The following is a 6586-nucleotide window of genomic DNA, read 5'->3' on the forward strand; positions in this document are numbered from 1 at the left end:
CGTGTTTGAAGATGGAGAGCAGTCTTTTTTAGTTTTGTAAATTCAGAAAACAAGACTTCTTTGTATATAGTAATAAGTACATCTCTCTCTCTCTCTCTCTCTGTCATAGCATATTCTGTTATAAATCCCCCAAACAGCTAGTCAATCAACTACATGCACGCGAATACGAATACATACACATACACACACACACACACACACATACACACAGTAATATGTAACACAAGATCATATGTTATTTCCATATATTGTAGACAATAGACATTATGTTATTTAAAATAATTTCAATATTGGTATTAAATCTTACATATTTAAACAGCATGCTCCTGTTTTCATACATTGTAGGTTGTGTTGTTAAAAAGTACATTTAAAAGTAAGTGTTTATGATGCAACTTCGAGCCAAGCGCCCATTTATGTCATCTCGGATCCCGCCAGAATGTTCCCATCATCTGCTGCGACAGCCTGTGCAATATCTTCTTGAGGCAGTGGAATGCACAATCAGAGTAGCGATCACGGTACATGCTCTCTCAGGGTGCATTCTGATTTCCCCATGTAAACAATTAAACCATCTCTTCAACACACTGATACGGCATTCAATTACATTGCATGTGGCAGTGTGTGCACTGTTGTAACTGCGTTCTCCTTCAGTTCGGGGCGATAGCACAGGCGTCATCAGCCATCCCAACAAAGGATACCCACTGTCCCCAAGAAGGATTCCAATTCATTTTCTTAATTGAAAGTCCTGTTATAGAGCGCTTTCTCTAAGAATGTGGGCATCGTGTGTTGACCCAGGCCATCTCACTACACATTTAATAATGGTCATGTCTACATCGCAGACAAGTTGGGCATTAAGGGAATGGTAACCTTTTCGATTTACATATATATATTGAGTTGGGGCTTGAATTAGAAATTGTGAACCATCGATGCAGCCAGTTATGCCGGGATTCCAGATTTCTGCTTCATAGCTGCAGTGTCTGTCAGGTGGGTAAAACACATACCTGTTCATCCGTCATTGCAGCGCCAGTGAAACTCGGCGAATTGCATGACAGGCGGTCATCCTGTGAACGTTTATCATGTCTCCCATTGTATTTTGAAAGGCACCGTTGGCATAAAATTGTAGCGCTATCACTGTTTGCATTGCTGGGGGAAGTGCATCGTTCTGATCAGACCCGTGTTGAGTATCAGTTGATATTTCCTCAATTGATTCAATTAATTCTTTATGATGAAAATTAAACCTTTCGAACAATCGTCATATTTATCTAAAGGATTGTTTCGATCTCTTAGCACTCGTTCACGACTAAGAGCTTGCTGGTATTGTAACCTATGTACTAAACGTAGCATATTTATTTATTTAATGTTATTGATTTAATTTACTGATTTAATATGTACGTTGATTTTACGTTCTATTTGTTTTTTTTAATAGTATCACCTGGGACTAAATCCTTACATCTACTCTTTATGAGGCGTAGGACTTAAGCCCAGGTGTATCTCAAACAAAGAGGTACGTCCAGGTGGTGCACAAGGTGTACATTTTCAGTCAGGCTTATTTTTAGTTTTAAGTCGGATGTAGCCTAAAGCCAGGCCTAGCCCACACATGGCCGCGCTGTCTCTTTTACGCATTCCCACCGTTCCCCCTTCTCCCAGTGGTCCTGGAGAAGGTCAGGAGAGAACAAGCGACAGTTCTACTGATAGCCCCACGATGGCCTTGCAGATTCTGGTTTGCAGACCTGATCGCCCTCCTCCGTAGAGAGCCTTGGCAGCTCCCAGTGAGAGCGGACTTGTAGTTCCAGGTACAGGGCACACTTCAGCACCCAAATTTGGGCCTCCTCCAGCTCTGGGCCTGGCCCCTGAGCTGGAGTGTTTGATTGCCTGGGGTCTGTCAGACGCGGTAGTAGCCACTATTCAGTCGGCAAGAGCTCCCTCTACGAGGTCGCAGTATTCCTACCACTGGCGGACGTTTAGCACCTGGTGCCAATTGCCCTATTGGGGTCATGTTACTATTTCTACAGGAGCTGCTGGACCAGGGCAAATACCCGTCCACGCTCAAAGTGTATCTGGCGGCCATCTCCGCATGCCATGTCCGAATTAATGGTGAGCCCCCTGGGTTTCATTTCTTGGCTGTGCAGTTTCTAAAGGAATCTCAATGGCTGCGGCCTCCTCGCACCCCTTCACTGCCCGCAATGGCGTCTTGATGTAGTGCTGGACGGACTTTCCCAAGCCCCATTTGAGCCACTGAACTCAGCTGAGCTGAAGCTGGTGTCACTTAAGACTGCATTTGTGCTGGCAATTACCTCTGCAAAACGCGAGCGAGTTACACGCCCTGTCTGTACACACATTGTGCGTCCCTTTTGTGGGAGATGGCTCCAGGGTCACGCTGCGGCCTAACCCTGCGTTCCTCCCGAAAGTGCTGTATTCATTTCATATCAACAGGCCTATTGAGTTGATGGCTTTTCATCCTCCTCCCTTTGCTTCGGAGCAAGAGAGTCGGCTTCACCTGCTCTGCCAGACAGACATTTGTGCGGCTGCAGCTTGGGCCTCGCTGCTTACATTTACCCGGTTCTACAGGTTGGATGTGACAGGACAGGTCCCTTCCAGTGGGAACCCAGTGTTGGCTGCAGTCGAGCCCTAGAAGCCTACAGGCTCTGGCTCCTGCCTTTCCTCTCCCAGTCTGCCCCTGTTAACCCTTGTGTTGTCTTAAGGTTCAAAAATGACCCGTCACTATGTTTAACAGCAAAGAAAAACCCCTAAATTATATTTTTTCAACTTGAAATTTGATTACTTTTCCTAGAGTGACCCCAACATTGCGTTTGTTCATATTTCCATGAAAGCTGTACACCACCATGGTACAAAGACTGTCTTAGGGTTATTTTTGACCCGGCAGTTATAAAATCATTTACACACCACAAGAACCACAGAAGACACACACACACATACACGCACGCACACACACACACACACACACAATGAGAAATTGAGATTATGCATGCTACTGATTGAACTTTCTTGTGCATGTACAACATCTCCCCTCCACGATCCCAAAATAAACATTTCTTGAAAGCATTGTTTACTAATGGGGAATGCAGTCAGAGGCTATAAAGGTGCTGCAGATGACAGTACCCACAATTTTCTCTTTGCTGAAGCCATGTGCCCAACAGGTCTTAGGTCTGATTTTTTCAGATGTCCAGGAGGAACAAGAGAATGATTTAGAAGAAGAGGAGGTATCTGAAGAAGAAGATGGGGAAGAATACTGTAGGCATTCAGGGTAATGTAAGTAGATGGATTATGAACTGGTTGATGTATAGGAAGCAGAGGGTGTCAATTAGAGGAGTTGCTTCTAACTGGAGTGAGGTTGTTAGTGGAGTTCCACAGGGATCAGTACTAGGGCCTCTGCTTTTTCTAATCTATATTAATGATCTGGACTCTGGGATAGTTAGCAAACTTGTCAAATTTGCAGATGATACTAAAATTGGTGGCTCAGCAGATACAATCTTGGCAGCACAGGCTATTCAGAGGGACTTAGATAATATTCAGTTGTGGGCTGACACCTGGCAAATTAAATTCAATGTGGACAAGTGCAAGGTAATACATGCAGGTAACAAAAATGTCCACTATAATTACACTATGGGAGGTACAGATCTAGATGAAGTAACGCATGAGAAAGACCTAGGAGTCTATGTGGACTCCTCACTTTCTCCATCCGAGCAATGTGGGGAAGCAATAAAAAAGGCAAACAGAATGCTAGGGTATATTGTCAATAGTGTAGAATTTAAAACAAGGGCAGTAATGTTCAGACTGTACAATGCGCTAGTTAGACCTCATCTGGAATACTGTGTGCAGTTCTGGGCACCACACTTCAAGAAGGATATTGCTGCTTTAGAGGCAGTTCAGAGGAGAGCAACCAGACTTATTCCAGGTCTGAAGGGAAAGTCCTACTCGGAGAGACTGAGGGAACTGAACCTTTTCACCCTGGAACAGAGGAGATTACATGGGGACTTGATTCAAGTATTCAAAATCATGAAAGGCATCGACCACATCAAACCAGAGGAGCTTTTCCAGATCAGCAGGGACACATGCACCCGGGGACACAAATGGAAATTGGGCTTCAAGGCATTCAAAATGGAAAACAGGAGACACTTCTTTACACAGAGAGTAGTCACAATCTGGAATAAACAACCCAGCAATGTGGTAGAAGCTGAAAGTTTGGGAACATTTAAAATTAGTCTGGATAGGATCCTTGGATCACTTAGATATTAATGAACACCAAACGAGCACGATGGATCGAATGGCCCCCTCTCGTTTGTAATCTTTCTTATGTTCTTATGTTCTAATACAACCCAGAGCACAATGCATCATCTTCAGATGAAGAAGAAATCCCCCAAGCTGAAAGAGAGACATTTTTGTCAAAGAACAGCAAAATAACATGGTCCCTGTCACCATATGACAACCAGGGTAGGATGGCAGCACAACATGTCATAAGGATGACCCCAGGGCCCACAATACATGCAGTTGCCCATGACCAGGACACCAGCCATCGAAAAAATCATCCTGGAGAAGACAAATTTGGAGGGTTTCTGTAAATATGGAGACAACTGGAAAAGAATGGATGAGATTGACCTGCGTGCCTACATAGGGCTGCTAATCTTAGCGGGTGTGTATAGGTCCCGAGGCAAGGCTACATGTAGTATCTGGGATGCAGAGAGTGGAAGGGCGATTTTCCATGCCACGATGCCACTGAAAGTCTTTCACACTTTCTCAACAATGCTACGATTTGATAACCGTGAGTCAAGACCTGCAAGAAGTGACAAACTGGCGGCCATAAGAGAGGTCTGGGAGAAGTGGGTGGAGCATCTGCCATATCTCTACAACCCTGGGCCTGAAGTAACAGTAGATGAGCAACTGGTTCCATTCAGAGGTACATTTTTATTTTCATATCTGTAATGTAAGTGTTTTCACTGTTAATTTTATTATGTATTGCTGTAATATCGTCACATTTATGTGATTGTTTTCTTTGACACTGATACTTATTACTGATAGTAATCTCTTTTCTCAAATGGTCGCTGTACATTCCGGCAGTATATGCCCAGCAAGGCAGCAAAGTATTGCATCAAGATATGGGTGGCCTGTGATGCACAATCCAGCTATGCTTGGAAGGTGCAAGTCTACACAGGGAAGCCGACCAGTGGAGGCCTGGAGAAGAACCAGGGGATTCAGGTTGTGCTTGATGTGACAGAGGGACTCAGGGGGCACAATGTCACATGTGACAATTTCTTCACCTCTTATGAACTCAGCCAGCAGCTCCTGAAGAGGAAGATCACCATGGTTGGCACAGTTAAAAAGAACAAGCCTGAGTTCCCCCCTGCACTCCTCGCAACAAGGGGGAGAGAGGCCTTCTCCTCAAAGTTTGCCTTCACCCCCACCACCACTCTAGTTTCTTACCTCCCAAAGAGGAACAAGAATGTGGTCCTCCTGAGCACACTACACAAAACGGCTGAGATCAGTGATCGTGAGGACAGGAAGCCAGCCATCATCCTAGACTACAGCAACAACAAAGGAGGCGTGAACAACCTGGACAACCTGGACCTGATTGGAACTTACAGCATCAGGAGGATGACTGCCCGCTGGCCTCTGGTGATCTTCCATAACATCATTGATATGTCCTCATACAATGCCTTCGTGATATAGAACAAGATCAACCCTACCTGGATTCCTGAGAAGCAGAACAAGAGGAGAGTGTTCCTGGAGCAGCTAGGAAAGGCACTTGTAACCCCACACATTCAAAGAAGGGAGTGCCTCCCCCACACAGCAGCCTATGCAGCACTTCTGAAAACTGTTCAGGGGGCTGAATCTTGTCCTGATCCACCTGAGGCTGCAGCTGGGGAAGGCAAGAGGAGGAGATGCCAATTCTGCCCCCCAAAGAAGGACTGTAAAACAAATACTATGTGCTGCACATGTAAGAAATACATCTGCAAAGTCCATGCACACACACTTGCATACTGTCCTACATGTGCTAATTAGAGTTTATTGATTTATGTTCTTCACATTTTTGTTTTGTACCTATTATCTTATTTTATTCTTATTTATTGTTGTTGTTTATACACCTTGTGGGTGGTGGCAATGGTTCAAAAAATGGGAGAAGACTAGTATTTTGTAGTTGAATTCCTCATTGTACAGTATATAAGAATGTATCACTATGTTGCCAAAAAAGTTCAAGACTGTTATTGTTTCCCTTCAATAAAATGCATTCAAAACTACTTTCTGCACATTTCTGCTACTTCCTTACGCTATACAAGTGTTATCTCTTGCTAAAAAAATGTTTATACCTATGCAGTACCTTTAGCAATAATAATAATAATAATAATAATAATAATAATAATAATAATAATAATAAACCTCTACTTTAGTAAAGATAACAATGATGACAGGTCTGTTGTAATAAAAACAAGTGGTGTCCACTGATCAAATGCAGTCTTTCTTCACTGTGAAGAGGGAAACCCAGATATTCACAAAGTTTGTGATGAATGACAGGTTCTTTCTTCATGCATAATAGATTTGGGGTTTAAAATTAAATTAAGCTGCTTTATTTTAA

At 43.6% G+C, this 6586-nt stretch overlaps 1 pseudogene; it reads left to right on the top strand.

The window, feature by feature from the left end:
• The first annotated feature begins 3234 nt into the window (after positions 1–3234).
• LOC136758214 (piggyBac transposable element-derived protein 4-like) lies at positions 3235–6015 on the top strand (annotated as a pseudogene).
• The last annotated feature ends 571 nt before the right edge of the window (positions 6016–6586 follow it).

The sequence above is a fragment of the Amia ocellicauda genome, chromosome 9 (genome assembly GCF_036373705.1).
Source record: "Amia ocellicauda isolate fAmiCal2 chromosome 9, fAmiCal2.hap1, whole genome shotgun sequence".
NCBI lineage: Eukaryota > Metazoa > Chordata > Actinopteri > Amiiformes > Amiidae > Amia > Amia ocellicauda.